A 20,000-nucleotide genomic window follows, 5' to 3' on the forward strand; every position below is an offset into this window, starting at 1 on the left:
TGGCTACTGACCCAGTACACTCTTGTTGTTCAACAGCAGCTATAGGGAGCAGGTGTAGGTTAAAATGTTTCATGACTTCTAACTGCAAGAGTATATTTTAAAAATTGCAATCCAACTGTTTCTCCTATGTTTAAAAAAAAAAAAAGCATATATTCTTTACTTCTCAGTGAAAGAGGCTCCAAATTCTAATACTGTTATAATAATTATAAAACTGTCAGTGCATTTACTTTTGAAATACTTGAAATGGCAAACTTTCAAAATCCATATGAAGGCAAAATCTAGAGCCCATGTATGTGTGTATTCTGTGTCTAATTACTGAGATGTTTTGGAATTTCTAAGAATATCGAATGACCAAGTTACTATAAGTTGTGAGACCATTTTTAAGTGAAGTTCAGTTGTTTTATTGTGTGGCTGGTCTACTTTAAAAGGGAGGGTTTTTTTTTTTTGTTTTTGTTTTTGGATTATTTTTTCCCTTCACTCTATAACGGGTGGTCATGCTTAAAAATGCCTGTCCTAATCTTATTTCTGCAGTTCATCAGATGACCAGAAGGTGGTGGTGTAGCCCAATTTTCGCATAGGCTCCAGATTTAAACGTAATGCCTCTCTGATTTGACTTTCTATCTCATGTGACCAGTTATCTTGATGTTAAACCTGTCCTAAGATGTCTGTGGTTGGTTTCAAGGTGTAGTTACAATGGCTGCATCACCCAGTCGTGGCATGTGTATGACTTGTACGAAGGCTTGTGGAAGGTATTATAACTAGCTTGAGACATCTGAAGGAAGCCTGGAAGCTGTGCCATAGGGAAGCTGTACACACCATTGCCAGTACCCATTACTGTGGTCCCATCTGAAATGTATCCATGATATCCCATGCAATAAAAACAACAGCACAATTCTCAAAAGAAAAGTGGTATGTTCATCTTGTGTGTGCACAGTAATGGGAATACTGGGAACATTCTTGTCCCTGTTGGCTTTGTGCAAGTTGTCATTTCATGTCTGGTGTTTATGTACTTGTCACGTTGATTGGCAATGCCCCATCTTCTCTGATGATATGGTTTAGTAAATTTGAAAAGGACAAAATAAATTGGATGAATTATAAAATGATTTCTAGCATTTCACTCAAATTTGGCTTCTGCCCCCCATTTTCCCAAGAAACCGACTGGGTCGTGGCTGCAAGTCTGCTGTATTCTCTCCAAAATATTTACTGCCCAGCTCTTTAAATCCCACAACCACTGAGGTACCACGTTTAACCCCATAATCACATTCCACAGTGATAATTGAGTGGACAGCCCCCATGCTCGGGCCAGAAGCCCCTCTGTACTAGGAAGTATCGTTTCCACTGCCATTGCTGAGACGATGGCAAAATTTTCCCCACTCACATCGCAAGGGAACGTACAAGTATGTCTTCTATACCGTGTATTCCCCAACAGCCTGGATTAGGGGTATTTTAGCATTGTGGTATCTTGGGACGGTGGATACAGTGATTTACGCCCTAGTTTGATGAAACAGTCATCAAATATTCTAGATGGCATCTTTTGTATCACATACAAAGCTGAACTAGAAAGGACTGTGTGCAGAGTACATGAGAGAAGCAGAGATGCCTCATTTCACACGGTCTCCTAGACCCTGTCAGTTCACTAGTTATGACAGAAAACCTGAGTAACTGCTACCTTAGTTCCTGGGGAGAGAGGGCTTCTGTTGGACTTTTGTGAGGAACAGGACAAACACTGCACATAAGTCTCGTAAAACAAAACTGATTAATTAATTATGTAACTATTAAAGTTTTGCGACCATCTGTTTCTTTCCAGTAGACCGAGCAATCCCACTGTGTGGGGTTAAGCGTTTAAAATCCGTTACTGCCTCACCTAAATACTGTCTCAGTGATTATTACAACGAATCTTCTAGAAGTTGGCTACAGTTTCTATAGAGGTTATTGAGTGTTTCAGGGATGTAAAGATTTGATTGGACCTAAAATTACAAACTGCGGAGATTATATATATTTCCTTTTTAGTATGCTTTACACAAGTTGCTCGATACTTGGAGCTAAAATATGTTAGTTCTCGTTAAACCTGCTGAGACGTTATCTTTTTAACAAATAGATGTAATATCTAGGCTATGTGCCTATGTGGATAATTGCTCAGTAACACCGACAGACTAATTAGTTGGTGGTCTTTACTCATTGTGATAAGGGTTTTTCTTCATATCAGATGTCACAATGTTTTGAGTTTTATTGCCTTTATTTAGTGCAACAATATTACCAGCATGTTATAATGTTAAACGTGAAGTATTTAACAATGGTTCGAAGGTTTTGCCTAGAGCTGGTCATTTAGTCACTGAAAACAATTACAAATGTATTCTTTCGTTATTTTTAAACGTTGCAAATACGAGCAAACCGGACAATAATATGAAATAGATATACGTATGAATTTGTACCGATTGCTTTAATGAGACCGCCACACTTCCCTTCGCCTTGTTAGTTATTTTAGACAGGAATGCGCCACGGACATCTCGAGCGCTTGGCGTTGAGCGCGCGGATGCTGCACTGCGCGCGCCGAGCAGAACGCGGTTAGTTCTGTTAGTTCGTTTCCGCTTGGAGAGCAGAACGCGCTCCGAGCACGTTCTTGCTGTGAGCGAGGTGTGTGCGCGTGTGGGCTGGACGGGAGCTCGAGACGCGGCGCGTACCCGGTGGTGTGTTCGCGCAGACGGACGCAGTCGGTCGGAGGGCGAGTGGCACGAGGAGAGCGAGCCTGTCGGCCGGGGACTCCGTAGGTGGCTCCTCCAGGTGAGTTGACTGACCGGTACGCGCTTTGCTTTGGTTCGCTACCTGTTGAAGTCACTGGGCTCAACCGAATTCACCTTCCTGCCAACTTGGTCGGCGGAGGAGGAGATTTCTTTGTTAGGTTTCAGCGAAACTTCGCAGCTTCCCCAAAAAAAGTGATGACACGACGGACGATGTCGTTTCCCCTTTGTAACCCGCCTGGAGCGGAGTGAGCGTGCCTGCAGCTATCGGGGGTCACCCGCGTGAAGGGCACGCGCTCTGCTCGGAGGAGACACGGAGGAGACCCCGCTGGGTTTGTGCTAGCGCTGGTTCATGCTTGATGTATGCACTGCAGACCTTTGAGCACTCGCTTCACTTGTAGCTGGCCTTTATTTTCTATAAAGGCAAGTGATTGAGTACAGAATCGCAGCTTCATTTGGAAATGTCTGCTGTTTTCTCCTGAGGCGGCGGGAAGATATCCGTAAGTCAGAAACGTTCTCATTCACAAACCTGAAACCCAACAGTTTTAAAGATTAGAATAGAAAGTTACCGTTAAAAATCCGCTATACTGGTCTGCAAGTTCTCCCAGTACAAATCGATCTGATTCAGACTGGTTAGCGTGCCCAGGTCTGGACGTTTATGGTTACGCGCGAGCAGCATCACTTGTGAAATGTTAAGTGTTACGCGAGTTCTCCGAGTAGCCCCGTCGATAAGACGATAACGCCAGCGATAGTGTATGCGGCTTCCTTCTATCTCAACCAGTATTTCCTTTATAAACTGCAAAGGAAGTGTGTGTTTAGACTCACTGACCCTTCTCAAGTTCTAGAGTTCTAAATCAAGTGTATTCCACATGGCTTGGATGTTTACCTGTATTTGTGCTGGTTGCACATGGGGAAAGCTGGAAATAAATGAACTGTTTGGACATGAAAATAAAACCAATTTGTCTGCGAAAGGCACTGCTGCAATAAAGACCAGATCACGTTCATGCCGGCTATGAAGTCTGTTCAGCAGGACAAACTGGCAGAACCAATTAATGAATAATTTTGTATGACCTCTTATGTGACAGTGTGTGCATGAGACCAGCTACAGTGCCTTCTCCGGAACGAAGACAGACAATGTCCCTTCGGTGGCTATTAAGGAACCCTCGAAAATTTGTGGTACATAGGCATCAGACATTTGGAGAGCAGTTCTGCTTCGTATCCAAATGAGATGCATATAGTCTGAATACAGCATCAGTCTGCCAGGGCATTGGGAGGTCTGTAGACCATAGGCAGTCCTTGGGAAGGTTGCTCTAGTGCTGTTTATGCAAAGTTGCAAACTTACTCAGGCACTCCCACTGGGATTCAGATGAGGGGCACAGACAAGCTTGTATGTGATCAAGACTCTGGCAGTGAAATCATATCCACTAATGATGTTGATTACTAAAGCCCTGTGGTAATAGGCTTTTTAATAGTGCAGTTCCAGGAACTTTAGCTGTTGTTGTTGTTGTTTTTCTTCACTTTCTACACAAGACTGCGGGACTGTCCGTAAGCACCTGCCTGAAGTGTTTTTTCCTGTTGAAGTAGGAAGCTATTGTGTATTAAGCCACACTAATAGAGCCATTATAAAGAGAAATCCAGAATTTAAGTTATCGCCGCACACGGGGATGAAAACCTCTCAAGCTCACAGTCACAAACGGCCATGAGGTCCAGAGGTCCAGATCATCATAGCAGTGCTGACAAGGGAAGAGAATGACACACTCCATCGCTAACGGCTGGACAGTGACTGCTTAGGGGAGCTAGAGATGGTGGATGCAAATGAACAAAGATTTAAGAGCATTTCTGTTGGAATTGGATATTGGGATTTGGGAGGATTTTGGAGGCACAGGTCATTCGTACTCAAGCAAGACGGTGCTTGGTTACACTCCCGAATCGCAAACAGGAGAGAGCAGAGAAACCGCACCTGGAGAAATGTTAATAGTGGTGGTTAAGTAATGATGATAAAATAACTCTGGCTATATGATGTAATCGAATAAAGTTGGTGGTTTTCTGTTTTTCTTGCAGTCCACTGTGCTGCAAATACACTGTGTGTGTTTTCAGTAATAAGACAAAGGATGTGCCTTTTTTTTTGTAACAGTGAGTTGATTGATTTCACAGTGTTTTGGCATTGGACAGAGAGCCATCTGTTAGCTGAGTTACCTCTTTATGCTGATCTAAGGTCATGTTTCCCATATTTCTTATAATGAGTGAGGCTTAGGTGCATGTTGGGGAGGCTGTTTCCAGATCAGTTCAAACACTAGTTTCAAGGGGAAAGCTGTATGTGAAGGATCATGTGACACTTTCAGAAATGAGTTTACTTTTTAACATTCCTGCTGGAAAATGTCTCGTTTTAGCAGACCCAGGTGCAAAAACAGCCAATCCTGGTCAAAAGAAAGTATGGTGAGTGTGTGTGCGTGCACGCAGGTGTGTGTGTGTGTGTGTGTGCATGCACGTGTATATGCACTTGCACAGGCCTTTGATGAAATGTTGTTATGCAGCAGGTCTGCTGTGGGTTAGTTCTACCACAGTTAAATTCACCTCCCCCCAGACACAAGAGCGTAACCCTTAACCCACGGCAGCTTGCTGAAGTCCTCATCTCTGCTCAGAGGAACATGTGCACCCTTTCGGTCTTCCCTCTTTTTCTTTTTCTCTCTCCAGTGGATTGCACTTTCCTGTATACATAGAATGAGGTTTGATAGAAGATTCAGGGTCCTGGCATACACGTTTCTGTAGGGGGTTCTGGTGGACATGTTTGGGTGAACTTTTGTGCTTTAGGGAGCTCCTACCCTTTTTACTTTTGTGGAGGAATTTTGATCATTTTCCCAACCCTTCCAATCCTGTCTTTCACAATGATGTGTAAAAACACTTCCTTTCTCCGGGCCTTGTGGAATCTTTGCACCCTACGCTCACACATGGACGCAAACACACATACATGCAAGGATCGTGTGAAGGGAATAGGTTTTACTTCCAGAGAGAGACTTCCTGGTATCACTGCAGCCTTGCACACTGGTCCTGTTGTTTGGGTTTAAATGCTTTGTGTGAGCACGTTGTAACAGTCCCTCCTCTGGAACCTCGATGCCTCTCCAGGTGATTGTTATTGGTTGAATATTGGAATTTTGTCTGATTACAATCGATAATTAGTCTGTTAGTTTTTTTTTAGGCCTTGTTTGTATATTACTACAGTTATCTCCTAATCAGAAATTGTTTTCTTTTGTAAAATCCAACCTGTGTTTGGAATAATTTTCATATCAGATTTAATGGTTTTGATTTTGCTGCATACTCATTAGGCAAAGTTGGGGACTGTGGAGTTTTATAGTTTGTCTGTGGGGTTTTTTGTTTGGGGGCTTTCCAGCCGAAGGCTTTCTCATACCTGCACCAGTGCAATGCAAATAAAGGCCCTTAACATTTGAGAAAGGTTCGAAAATAAAATGGAAGGGATCTATTTTTGTTCCCCTTTGTGTAGTGTATGTATGGCTCTGCAGAAAGAGTCTGTAGCTGTGACATGGCTTATGTAAACTCTGCTGTGCAAGTAAACTGCTTCTGCAATACAGAAGCACAGCTGATGAAGGACCTCTCTGAAACGTCCTGTTTCTCTGCCAGCTCTGCGTCCTTTACAATTTTGAATATCTCTACACCTGTTAAGTTACTCACCTGGAATCTTCTTCAGAGATATATATAAAAATCAAGTTTTTGAACTTGCTTTAACATGCAGGAAGGTAACATTATCTTTTATTAACTGCATGATGTTTGGTATTCTGAGACTGACTGTAATACACTGATATGTGGCCAGCTTTTTAAGACAAATCTACTGCTGCTGTGATTGACAACACCCCGTGTGTGTGTGCGTGTGCGTGTGTGAGTGTGAGTGTGCATGGATAAAACCTTGAAGGTCTCACCAGGACATCCTGAAGGGAAGCCTTATGCTCATGACTTTAATCAGCAACTGTGAAAGATCTCCACGAAACGCCACTTAAATACTGGATCCACAGCCCACAACATGACCCCTGTGCAGTAAGTCTGCAGGCCTGTGTACTGTAATCTAAACTTAATGCCTCCCTTGGACCACCCACTCAGAGACACAAATGCTTCTAGGTTCAGAGAGTGCCATCTCGGTCCTAACGAATATAGCTGAATGGATCAGGGTGGAGATGGTGGACTGATCCTAGACCAGCTCTCTTCCTCTTTATGACTACAGTAGGAATACAGCTGTTATATACACTGTAATGTCCTCTGTACACCAGACTGCCTTCTGACCAGGTCATGTGTATTCATGATTAGCTCTGCGTAAAGTAACTTGGAGCATCAGTGGTGCTTATCCAAGCTGTAGGACAACTTAACAAGAGACAAGTGTCCTCTTGGATATATACACAAAGCCTTGAGTGCGTTTCTTTTATTGTAAAAGTTCAAAGCCGGTTTAGCAATACGTAGGTCACAATGATGTATGAAATGGTTAAAAATGTCTCACCTGTATATGGATACTTGTAAGGTTTTGTCAAGTGGGTTCTTTGCCTTGTTGAATTCTGTTGTAGGGTAATGGTAGCTCGGTGGTTAGGGTACTGCCTTGTGATTTGAAGGTTGCCGGTTCAAGCCCCACCATCACCCGGTTGCTGCTGTTGGGCCCCTGAGCAAGACCCTTAACCCTCAATTGCTCAAGTTGTACTCATTATGTAAATACATAATTGCGGATGCTCTGTGAGTGATGAGTTATCTTCTGAAATGGAATTGCTATTTGGAATTGAGCTGCTATATATTAGAAATACGTTGATTATAATATTTCTATTTAAATGCATCCCACCAGTGCTTCTCAGTAGTGCCATGCTGACGTTTCAGGAATATCGTCGCTTCATCACGTCAGGTGACGCATCTTGCTGAGCTGTTCCATGGTTAAGTGCGGTTTGATCAGCGCCACAACAAAAGCTGTCATGACTGCACGTGCGAGGGTCTGTATCGCCTGCTTCCTCTGTAGCGCCGTCTCCATAGCGGCTGCAGCCGTGTGCTTTGCAGCCTGCTTTTGCGTATGCATGCGCGATGTGGGTTGCAGCTGTGGCGTGCCCTCGCCTTTTCCCTCTAGTCACGCTTGAAGTCGGGGTGCTTGGCAACCAGCCATTTTGCGTGTCAGAAGAGTTCCAGTTCCCTGAGTTCCGGAAGGTTGAAGAAAGCCTCGGAGCCGGCCGACTCGGCTCTTCGCGGTAGTATGTTCATCTGAGCGAGCCGGAGGGACGCGTTAGTCAGTCCTGATTTCTGGGGTTGTGTGGTTTAGGACTACAACAATAGTGAAAGAGGAATAGAAATGATGGGATCCAATCCAAATGGAAAAAACAATGTGTAATGTGGATCTTATTCCTCGTATATTGGAGTATCCTGCTTCTTTGCTTAAAATATTCCTGTCTGCCACTAAATTCCAATTTTGTAATAAAAGGCATTTTCTGATCTGTGAGCTGTTGTCATATGGTGCCATTAGGAGAAAGAGACCATAAAATGAATTAAGTTCTTATGAAGTTAGGTTGTGGTTTTGTAAGAGGGGTGTGTGATGTCTGTGTTCATGAACATGGACCTCAGACTCGCACAGCTGACTTCAGCAAGTCCAAAGGCTCAATCAATATAGCTGGCGGGGTCAGACAGTGGAAGGTTCACTTTATGAAAGCCTTCACCCGGCGCATAAGGCACAGCAGCTCACCGCAAGCGAGAGCTGTGGAACCGTGGCTGTGATGTCAGTGGAACGCACACACACGCTGGGCCGCTTCCCTGCGCTCGGTCATCTGCATCGCTTGTTTTGCAGACAGATGCGTTATTGATCCTGGTCTGAATGAGGTTTCCCAGAGCACTCATTAAATTATGATCCATTAACACTGGAATTAAGTTTCATAGACTTCCTTGATTTAAAAAAAAAAGAAAAAAAAAAAGGATAAATTAAAAATGAGCATGAGATCAGCCCTTGAATTTGTCAGTTTTGGTTGGCATGTAAATGTTGGTTAACCTGTATTCCTACAGCCGTCTCATTTAACTTGATGTAATGATCACCCCTCCAGCTGCCTCACACACAGTAATTAAGATTATGGTCTGTTATGGCGCTCTCCCATGACTCACTACTGCTGTGTGTGCATTTCAGAATTATAACCAGGATCAGTGGTGCCAGCTCCATTACCCGTCACCATATGTAATGATGTACAATGCCTGCGTGAGTGATGACAGTTTTTTTCATGGTAGATGATAAAGTCCTATTTAATGAAAGTCTCTCTGTGTGTGTGTGTGTGTGTGTGTGTGTTTAAGCGCTTCTACACACACACACACACACACATGCACAAGCTCCTCTGTGTGTGTGCGTATGCGTGCATGTTAGATATGCGTTTTATAGACGCTAAACAGTGAGTTGGTACGATGTGAGACCAATGGGTTTGTGTAATTGATGTGGCATCTTTATGCACCTGTTTGCGTGTGTGTGTGTGTGTGTGGAGCATCAGAGAGAATGTATGCACGTTTCTTCACCTTCAAACAAGTCAAGACTAGCAGAACAAAACTGTGGAGAAGGAATGCAGAAGTGGAGGGCTTGACTGGCTTGACTGGTAATTAAACATTATGCATTATGCTTTTCTTTTTTTATGGTTCAACATTCTTATCTGATTTTTGTCACAGGGATGATGCATTTGTTGAAGACCATTATGTATATGTTTAAATTTGATAGGAAAACATCAAATGTAGGTACATGACGGCATCTACTAGCTCCAGATATTTTCTCTCTCTCTCTCACTGTAAGGCTTGAAGAGGCTCTTCACTTCTATGTTTATTTAATTGTTTAATTTCCTCTTTGCCCCTCCCCTCCCATGGCTCTTGTAAAAAGCACTCTTCAAAATATGGCTTCCCAATCCCTAATGAACGAACACACACACACACACACACACACACACACACACACACACACACATTCTGGGAGTACAGTTTTCAGTTGCATAAATGTAGGTAATCAGATGTGTGGGTTAGCATGTGGTCATTATTGCACCGGCTTCATGTAAAATTTTACCATATTGGTGTGTGTGTGTGTGTGTGTGTGTGTGTGTGTGTGTGTGTGTTAGAGAGAGAATAAAACACTGTTCCTCAGTCATTTATGTTTCTGTGTTGTAAGCCTTCACAGTCTAGACTGAATGTTTGTCTCGTGCCTGTCTGAAGTGCTTGTCTGTGTTTATATGGTTTGTATGTCTGCAGCGTTTGTCTGAGCTGGGTTTCTAGAGTCTTCTGCAGTACTGAAAGGCTTAGAGGGGGAGAGCGAGCGACTGACAGAAGGCTAGAGATGGGAAGAGTCAAACCAAACGAGTGGCTGCCGTTTTCTAAAAAACCAAAACCGTTTTTGAAGCTGCTGGCATTTTTCTTTTTCATCTTTGCAGACACAGAGCAAGCATTTGTAAACTTGGGGGTGGTTTCCATTCTATCCCTCGGTCCTGAGAGGAACGGAATCGGAAGGCTGGCTGCTTCATTGCCTCCCTGGTTTTATTTATTCTTTTCCCAACCCACAAGAAAAGAATAATTTTCTCCCGAGTTACTAAACATCAAGGTTTTTCTGCCTCTCGCTTTCATGCGTTTGCTCTCTCGACTGCCTTCGCTCTGTATGGGGTTGTATTCTGCAGTGTTGTTAGGGGAAATGAGTCACAGTTGCTAAGGAAATGAGAGCTTGTGGTTAAGTGGTGCAGAAGTCTTCACTGGCCTTGACGCAAGCGTGTGCATACAGAGAGGTGGTGGGTTCCGTCTCCATCTCCGTCCGCGCGTTCTGTTTCCCTGCTCTCCCTAAAGCCCCCCCGAGACCCTGGAATGGGTTAACTCTGACTTTTCACTACTTTCTCCCAACACACAAGCTTGCGCTTTACCTAACCTAGCCTTCAGTAGGGTTTTGTTTTCTTTTTTTTCCTTGAAAGCTTATGCCGAGTTCACACTGCACAATTTTTGCAGATTTTCGTGCTCGCCGACAGGTTTTACGACCATAGACCATATATATCTACAGTCTATGACTATGAACAGTGCAGCCATCTGATGACTTTCAAAATCGTGTAGTGCGTCTGTCTTAAGGAAATGACTAGATAAGAGAATATATAATGAGAATGGCTCTAACCTGGGGTTTTACTCGGTGGCTTGCCAAATTTGTCTGCCAGCGGAAAATCGGAGCAAAAATTGTGCAGTATGAATTTGGCATATGTGGTCTATATTAAACACTCGCATACCTGTTTATGATGAGGGATTCATTTAAGTGGGAAGGTTTTAATATGCTTGTTATTTACTTGAGCTTTCAGTACTGGTCATCTTGATTGTAAACAACCACAGCAGCATTCATAGAACTGTTTGATTGGTCACCGTAGTATTATCCTATAAATTGAACATCTCAGTTTTAAGGGGGTGGGGGGGTAAAGTGGTACTACTGAACTGTGAAATTCCCTCACGGCTTGCTCTGTCTGAAGGGGTTTTAATAAATGTGTGCGAACATTTTATTTACATAAACATTTATCTCTAGCAAAGATCTCTTCAGATAAACATCAGCATGTAAGATATAAATCATATATAATGACAGCACTGCACCAGTGATGTAGGTTGGTAAAAGGCTTGTTTAGAAAGTCCACAAAATTGTTTCTGTTTCTCTGCCATAGCTAGACCATTGAATCACTAGAGTTTGTCACTATTACACTTTAAAAAAATGTATAACTCCAAACCTTCAGAAGAATAAATATGATTTTGAAAAATCTGGCAGCCTGGTCATTAATATAGCCATGCTGATAAACATATCTTCATGCTGTACTCTCAAAACAGCCATTGGGCTCTTGAAGCAGTAAACTGAATGTTGTATTTCTTAAATTAACACTGTTATGAAAAGCCTGTTATAAAAGTTGTGTTCGCAGAGTTTTTGTATTTTTGCAAGCCTGCTCTGAATTTCCAATCAGCCTTCCTGTTACTTTAATTAGACAGAATCTTCTTTACTGTGCAGTATGTAGCGAGGTTGTAGCAGGCCGCAGAGGGTCCTGAATCCAGTAGCTTCTATTGACCGAGTCAGCCTTGGGACTGGAGATTTGTTTCTCTGACGACTACACGACAGACCATCCCATTGGGCAGTGGAAAGGTTGCATAGCAACGCTGAACGCTCATTGTTGCCATACAAGTGTGTCCAGGTGGTCAGTGATTCTTCCAGGGTGGTAGTTCATGAACTTTAGAGCTTTCTCCTGCTCCAGATATGGTTCTTACTGAACCGTATCACTATCACTACTACTGAATGTGTAGCAATAGAACTGAAAATGCAAAATACCAGGTGGGCCAGCTCTAGGTACTGGTAAAAGCGATGAACTAGCTATTATTCTAAAGCTAGTTACTTATACAGACTAAAAATTAAATGGTTAAATTATGCAAACTTCATTTTGCTCTGTCCTTCTCTGTGAAGCCATTTAAACCTTGCATAAACGTAGGTTTTTGTTTAATGGCTCATATTTGGATTTCATTTGGCTACATGAAAAGTCAGATGTTAACTCCTGCAGGATGCATTGTGATTGGAGTACGATCAGATCACGGAAGCCTCTTTCAGAGATGGTCAGAGACCAATCTTTGTTTAAAACAAGTGCAAATGCAATGTGTGTTTGATATTCACATAGTTATGTCAATTGAAATACACCTGCCAAGCGCTGATGATGGGTGAGAAGTGATGCAGGATGGGGGATAGGCCGGGATGAAGAAACCGAGATCCTAACAGCACTTGGGGCCACTGAAAGTGTCCAAGCCAAGCTTGTTGATTTGTATTGTGCGGAACTGTGCAGGACCACAGCTTATACAGGAACCCGCGGCAACGTCAAGAAAAAATTAAAACACCTTTGGAAGGTGAGCCTTCACCTCCGCTGATGTTTGAATGGTTTCTTCCAGTATTTGAAAGTATATGATGCAATGGTAGTAGCTAGAGATGCACCGAATCAGGGTTTTTTCTCTCACTCACCGTTCCGGTATCGGAATTGGTATTATCAGCCCATACCGAGAACCGATCAGTTATCAGTGCTTGTTTTTGGTTGGTATGTGCTCTACTATGAAGAACGTCATATTTTAACTTTGGCTTTGCTGATCCAAGCTCAAAATTATTTTAGTATACACTTACTAAAGTGTGTGTGTGTGTGTGTAAAATTTAATACATATATAGGCTAACACTTTTTTTTCCAATTTATATTTTGTCTTTGAAACAAACTTAAGCTTAAACCATTAGATAAAATTCCTTTATTACTATTAAAATGAAATATTCAGTCCGGTGTGTCCAAACTTTTGACTATATATCATCATGTTCACAACACTTAAACTGAGCCGAGCTACACTGAAATAATTATCTTGGTTTCAGTGTATCTTATCAAAGCTTATAAAAACATTTACTTTTAATCTGTAAAATGATCCTAGTCTCATTCTTTTGATTGTTACAGAACTAAAATAAACGGGGATTAACTCCACTTTTGACTTAAAGATGTAGCGTACCGGCTCCCGAGAAGGGCTTGCGACTCGCAGCAAGGGAGAAGTTCTTGCCCAGGACTTTTATTTTGACACAGCACAGAGGAACAATCGGGCTAGTGTGATCATTCAGAATTATTACATATATGAGCTTTCTGTTCTTTTAGTAAAAACAGTGTGTTTTGAAACATTTCTAGTGAAGAGCAACTGTGGCTGAGAGACAGTACCAAATGTGTCTCGGGCATGTCTGGCTGATATCAGGTTTATTTAATGAGCTCAACGTCAATGCTGATCCATTCCAGAGCATTGGATCAGCATATCACTACTAGTGATGGGTGAGAATCCATTTACGTTTATCTGACGATTTTATCCAAAGCAACTTACAATTATGACTAAGTGCAACTTGCTCAGGGGCCCTTGCTCAGGGGCCCAACAGTGGCAACTTCACAGGCTTGAACCAGCAACCTTCCAATTACAAGTCAAGTACCTGAACCACTGAGCTACCACAGCCCCATGTTAGAAGTGAATTGGAAATGATGCATGTGTTGGTGGGATTATTGGAAGATTGTTTGGTCACACTGGGGACGCATTTTAGTGGCTTATAAACGTTTTGTTAACTGTACTGGATATATTTCACTAGCTTTGAGATGAAATGTTTCTAAGTAGGGACTGCCCTATAAAACTGCCTGCTCACATTGTTTTTGGACAAGATTTGCTGTGCCTATAATTGGTAGAGTGTGGGTGTCAAATAAAAAAGACAGAGAATGTTAGGAAAGTTCAAAAGGTCTGTAACCCACATGGGTGTGTTTATCAAATGGCTATACTTGGAGTGCATCTCCATGCCATTTGCTTGTAATAAATAATATGCCTGAAGATTTTACTTGTACAATTTTTTGTTTTGTGTTGTTGGTTTATTTTTATTTATTTTTATTTTATTTTTTATTTTTTGGAAGCTGGTCTGGTACAAACAGAAACTGCAGGGAGTTTTGGTTGAGGAGTCCTGTTTGGCCATGTAGACTCATTTGACCGTTTCATCACACACGCCCACCCATCTTGCACATGCACGCGCACACACACATACGTATACACACACACACACACACATACGTATACACACACACACACACACACACATACGTGTGCGTGCGCGCACACACACACGTACATGCACACATACCGCATGACTCAACGACTAAACGGGCGAGTTGTGTGCTAGGCCACATGGCCTCCATAATGGTTATCAGATGAAACCTTGTCATGTCAAATCCTGTTCACCTGTTAACAGAAACGTTAATGCCCCACAGTGTGCCCTGCCTTTCTTAATGACTGCAGTGGAATGGGGGAAACCGGTTTATTTAACAGCACCTAGACAACCCAGTGCGAATGTCAAGAACTGCGTCTGATGCCTGCAAAAGCGTATTATTTGCTCTATCTGTTTATCATCTGTGTTTCCTAAAATGTTTGCATACACCTAGGAATAACAGTTCAGTGAACGAATGGGTTTGTAAATAAACAAAAAAACTCCCACTCTCACTGAGGTGCTGACCGACTCTGGCATGGAAGTGGGTTTAGTGTGAGTGTGTGAGAGGAGTGAGGAAACCATCTGTCGCATTTGTCTACCAAGATTCAGTTTTATTTTATAGTGCTTGACTATGTCTCTGGTCCTCTGTGTGTCTGTGTCTGTGTGTGTCAACATGAAGGGTGAGAGAGCTCTAGGTTGATTATTAGCTTAGCTGTAATGACCGTGCTGTCACAGGACATTACTCACCTACCTCTAACACACACACACACACACACACCACACACACACAAAAAAAAAAAAAAATGAATGCACAGTCTCAATAGGCAATTTATAATCTCAATCCAAGAGAACCTGAGTGTGGAAAAGGTAGGGGTGTGTGTGTGGAACAGCTCAAAGCTGCAGGCTTTTTGGGTGATTCTGTGTGACAGATGTGTTAAAATGGTCGGTGCACAGAAATGGAGAGAGAGATGAAGCGAAAGAGAACTGAATTGGTGTGGGCTGCAGGAAGTGAATAAGAGAAGAAGGGAAGAGCCAACTAATGGACTTCCTGTGTGTGTGTGAGTGAGTGAGTGCGCACTGAGGTCTACTGTGATGATGCTTCCTTATTAATTGAATCCTTTTATTGCCTCTTACAAATGGGCTTTTTAATCCCCCCCGCCACTCACTCACTCTCTCTCTTACACGCATTTGCACACACAACCACATACACATCAATACAATATTTTATTTGTGTTAGAACAACCCTTGACCCTCTCTTTGACCCTTCTCCAGTACTGGAGAATTGAATTTTTCAGTGAAGATGATTGTGCTGGTGTGTGTGTGTGTGTGAGAGAGAGAGAACAGGCAGCAGACTGGTATGTTTTTCTTCTGTAGTATTGGGGAGAATTGCTTCTTCATGGTGAATTCCACTGCTCATAGCCACGGAGACAGGAACAAGTGGGTAACACAGCACCAGGGCACACACCTTTTACTGGTTCACACACACACACACACACACAGACAGACAGACAGACACGCACACACACAGACACGCACGCACGCACACACACACAGACAGACAGACAGACAGACACGCACACACACAGACGCACACACACACAGACAGACAGACAGAGAGACACACACAGACAGACAAGCACACACACACACACACACACACACGCACACACACAGCTGAAACGGCGTAATTGAACACTGAAGCACCCTTCCACTCACACAACGAGTGCTTTGAGATTAGCGAGGAGCAGTCGGGGGAGGGGGTGTTGTTAGGGGAGGAGGGGGTGTTGTTAGGGGAGGAGGGGGTGTTGGGTTGTTCAGGGAGGACAGACAGAAGGTGAGACAGAGCAGGGAATGGAACTTAATCAGTTTTCCACATGTAGATTAGGGCTGGAGTTACTTTAGATTACAGTGTCGTGGTCATTAACTGTGGACCACAGAGCTGGCTGTATGGGTTTGGGGCCAGGAGTAGTCTGGGTCCGATAACTCCAGTACACTGAATACAGCTCTCCAGACGTGGACCTGACACCTCCTCAGTGGCTAACTCGGTGGATAACTTTACCCAACTTTCCGCTGTTGCTCATAAATACATGCCGTTCTTTCATAAGTGAACATTACTTTTGTCTTTGGCTATTATGTTTTTTTCCTTTTCTTAACTACTTCGTAGTAGTGGCTTGAGATCTGGGATAGTGTCGTGCCGGAGTGGAATGTCCTGCATGAATCACACCACTTTTTAGCTGGGCTAAATGTGTTCGAGGGTCTTGTAACTTTGTTTTCATGGTTTTGGTATAAAATGCCACCTCAGACACAGCAATCTAACTGGAGTCTGTGACCTAAAGTTCAGTACCACTGGCATTGGTACCATTCAGAGGTTTAGATTGATGTAAAGCCAACTTTAAAATGGCTTTAGCTCTCCAGAATAAGTCCAGTTTGGCTTATACAGAGCAGATGTAAGGAATAATTAAAAAATGAAAACTCCAAATCATATTTGAGATGGTCAACACTGCTAACTAATGTCATGATATGAAACAACATGCACACAGATACATAGGCTGTGTGTGCACGTGTGCAGCCAATTAGGATTGATCGCAACCCATAATGAGTGAATGAGTCTATGGGGCTGTCAGATATACTGGCTGTAGACAAACACACACACACATACAGACTAAAGTGATCTCAGTATGTATCTGGCATGTAAATTGAGAACAGCAGATATTAAAAGCAGAACGGTGTTCGTTAGTCTGGTACTCACCTAATCAACAGCTCAGTACATCAGCCCACACATCGGCCCACACACTATCGTCTTGCATGGTTGTGGGTTGTGCTGGTATGGGGGTGGGTTACAGTGTATGGATAGATGAATAGAACAAAACCTAAAAAGAGAGAAACATAATTACACACACAGAAAAACCTGGGGGTGTTTTGGGTGGCTGGGGGGTGCTGTGAGCTGCAAATCCATCAGGATTAGAAAACTCAAAACTGGAATTAAAAAATAATGATTTTATATCTGTGGCATTCTTTTATGTATTTATTTATTTGTTTATTTATTTATTATAACAATCGATTAACAATTGACTGCAGTATCCCACCATGCATTTCTCTCTAGTGTTTTGTTAGGATGTGATCTTAATGTTTGTGTGTGTGTGGGTGTGGGTGTGGGTGTGGGTGGATGGATGTGGGTGTGTTTGGGCATAGCCTTTATTGGAATATGTTTTACTTTTATTTATTTATTTATTTATTTATTCCTTTTTAATAAGGATTTGCAGTACTATTCAAAACAACACACACACACACACAGCTCCCTAAGCCTGCTACTTCAGGCTCTTCGTGCCATTGGCTTTGGTGATAGTTCCTGCAACACGACCTCCCTTCTGTGCCGCTTCCCGTTGTCTGTAGCGTAGCATACGGTGATCCGGCCATTGAAAAGTAAAGGATTTCTGGAAGAGAATCAAGAGCAAGTGAAACCGTTTCTCTGGAAACCTTAACATGTATATACACAACACACTCCAACATTACTTACTTATACAAGTTCTGTCCCAGGGCGGTTTCTCTCAGTCTCCGTTTGATCTCATACGCTGGGCGTTCACCTGTAGAATGACCCCATCGTGGCATTATATGGTTGGCATTGTCTTTTATTTCCTGATGATAACAGTGGTGTGGCTTCATGAGGGTGCTGGTGGAACCTGTTTCCTGTGAAGAGATGGGGTCTCTCTCTCTGGCTCAGCATCCCTTCGTGGGTTGATCAAAGCTCACTTGGCTCGTTGGAACAAAGGGAAGTCAATGTTGAAAGACCCCCGGACTCGGTTCTGCTCAGCCATTCCAAAATGGTAACGGCCCGATTTGATCCATATATTAAAAAACAAATGGATAAATAATCTATAAGTTGATTAAATAACAGTTTGATATCATGGGACGTGGACGTGTGCAGGCATGCTGGTTTACTGACTGCATTCCTTTGGCCTGTTTTGTGTAGTGTTTAATAAAGTATTTCTCCATTGTTCTGGATAGCAGCCATGCTGGACAATTGTTTGTACCTCCTGGTGACGTGGTTTTATTTGGCCTGAGCTACTTGCTGGTGTGATGGCCAGCATCTTCCATCTAGCCTCCGACAGGCCGTTGCACTGGGCGCTACAGGTCAACGCAACTCTGACCCTTTGCCCTCTGTAGGAAAGCCGCTATTATCAAGTGTAGAGCACGCGGAGGGGACCACAGCGTAATGGAGGCGGAGAACAGGTGTGGAGAGGGAAGGACAGAGGGAGAGGTGGAGAGTGTGTCAGAGCTCTACACGCACACACACACACACACACACACACGTGCTGCACACACCAGATGGTCCTGCATATCCAAGCGCGAGCAAACACTATTACACTCCAGATCCTACGGTATTGCTAGATTGGACAGCCTGCCTCTGTGTAATAACACACTTTTGTGCGCACACACGCAAACGCTGTAATCTGTATAATATGTCACTCAGATTGCAGTTCATTAGTGGCTCATACAAGTGCCATTTTGCCTAGAAAATGACCTTTTTCAAGCAACAACCAAGAGCAGTGGATTTTTCTTCAGGCGCTCATGAGTTTGTGCTGAAGAGCTGTCAGACTCTACCTGGCGAAGTCCGGCACGCAACGTTCAAAGTGCACATTCCGAGGGACTTTTTTTCCTTCGTGCATTTTTCTAGCAGCATATGCTCCCTTTATGCCCGACAGGTCATGGAGTTTGAGTAACCACTGAAATTTTAAAACCAAAGAAGCCAAAAGGGCCACGACCAAGCGTAGGGAACAATCGGCGACTGCAGCAGTGAACGCGGCTATGTGCGCGCACGTCTGCTCCGGTCAAGTACTTTTCCATCGTGCTGATTGCCGGCCATGTTGGCTCTCTGATTGCTCCGTGTGGTCAGGCCAGAGTCGGAGGAGGAGGGGGGGTAATGTCTGTCGACTGTGAGGGAAGAGAGAGGGCATGAAGAAACGTTCCTGAACAGGCACGCGGCACTAACTTCCTCAGCACACTTCCCTGTGTGCGTCATAAACAACCGAAATGGGATACTTGAACCAGCCGTGCTGATCAGGATCGCTCCTCTGTAGCGTACCTACTCTTATCAATGGCCTTCCCTGTCCCAGAATCCAACTGTTCAGCATTTTGTATTTATACCAGAGCCTTCCATGACGAGCCTGAACTTGGAACAGTAGCCGTGTATCGGCTCTGGGTGTCGTCCGCCGTCCGTTGCCATCTACGACTAGCCCGGCAAAGACTTCAAAGAGCTCCGAGTCAGTCAGGATTAATCTCCAAAGCATCACTGATGATGCTTGGGACCTTGAAGGAAAAATTTTGGCACGGGGGGTCAATCGGATTGAATCCGTTGCATCGGAGCAAGATGAATTTTCAATTCATCAGATTATGGAGGGAACTCTTCTTTTTACCAGGATGCTGCTATAGGCCTCAACAAACCCACCCATCGATGGCTTCTGACATGCAACATGATATCTTTAGAAATTTACCCGTTTAGTCATGTAGGACGCGCACACGTCAATAATTGTCATCCTACATGTTGGTGTGCTTGTGCTCTGCTAGGTTTTGTCATCACATCGCAGTTTGATGTTTTGCTACTGAAATGCTGCTTTCAGACTGGCAGCCTCACAGAAGGGTTTGGTTTTATGAAGCAGGTTACCTTACAGTACACGCAACAATCAAAACCATTTACACCCCCCTCCCCCAATAGAAATCGCAAAGTGTTAGGCTGACAAACTTTGTTTCACAATTGATCT

At 43.3% G+C, this 20,000-nt stretch overlaps 2 protein-coding genes across 9 annotated transcripts in view; both read left to right on the forward strand.

The window, feature by feature from the left end:
* The window catches only part of tent4b (terminal nucleotidyltransferase 4B), a 16,461-nt gene extending 15,358 nt beyond the window's left edge, over window positions 1–1,103 (forward strand). The window contains exon 12 of the mRNA XM_035520958.1: window positions 1–1,103. This exon is cut by the window's left edge and continues 1,212 nt beyond it. The gene's annotated coding sequence lies outside the window, so the exon portion shown is untranslated.
* A 1,519-nt stretch (window positions 1,104–2,622) lies between these two features.
* Window positions 2,623–20,000, forward strand: part of adcy7 (adenylate cyclase 7) — a 44,855-nt gene continuing 27,477 nt past the window's right edge. For 3 of the 8 annotated variants that reach the window (XM_035520802.1, XM_035520806.1, XM_035520807.1), the window contains exon 1: window positions 2,623–2,781. The gene's annotated coding sequence lies outside the window, so the exon portion shown is untranslated. Of the gene's footprint in view, window positions 2,782–2,934; window positions 3,239–7,623; window positions 7,715–8,883; window positions 8,953–9,235; window positions 9,338–20,000 lie in introns of those variants that run through there. The other 5 variants (XM_035520808.1, XM_035520809.1, XM_035520803.1 and 2 more) reach the window with 4 other exon arrangements.

Source organism: Electrophorus electricus, chromosome 21 (genome assembly GCF_013358815.1).
Source record: "Electrophorus electricus isolate fEleEle1 chromosome 21, fEleEle1.pri, whole genome shotgun sequence".
NCBI classification, from domain to species: Eukaryota; Metazoa; Chordata; class Actinopteri; order Gymnotiformes; family Gymnotidae; genus Electrophorus; species Electrophorus electricus.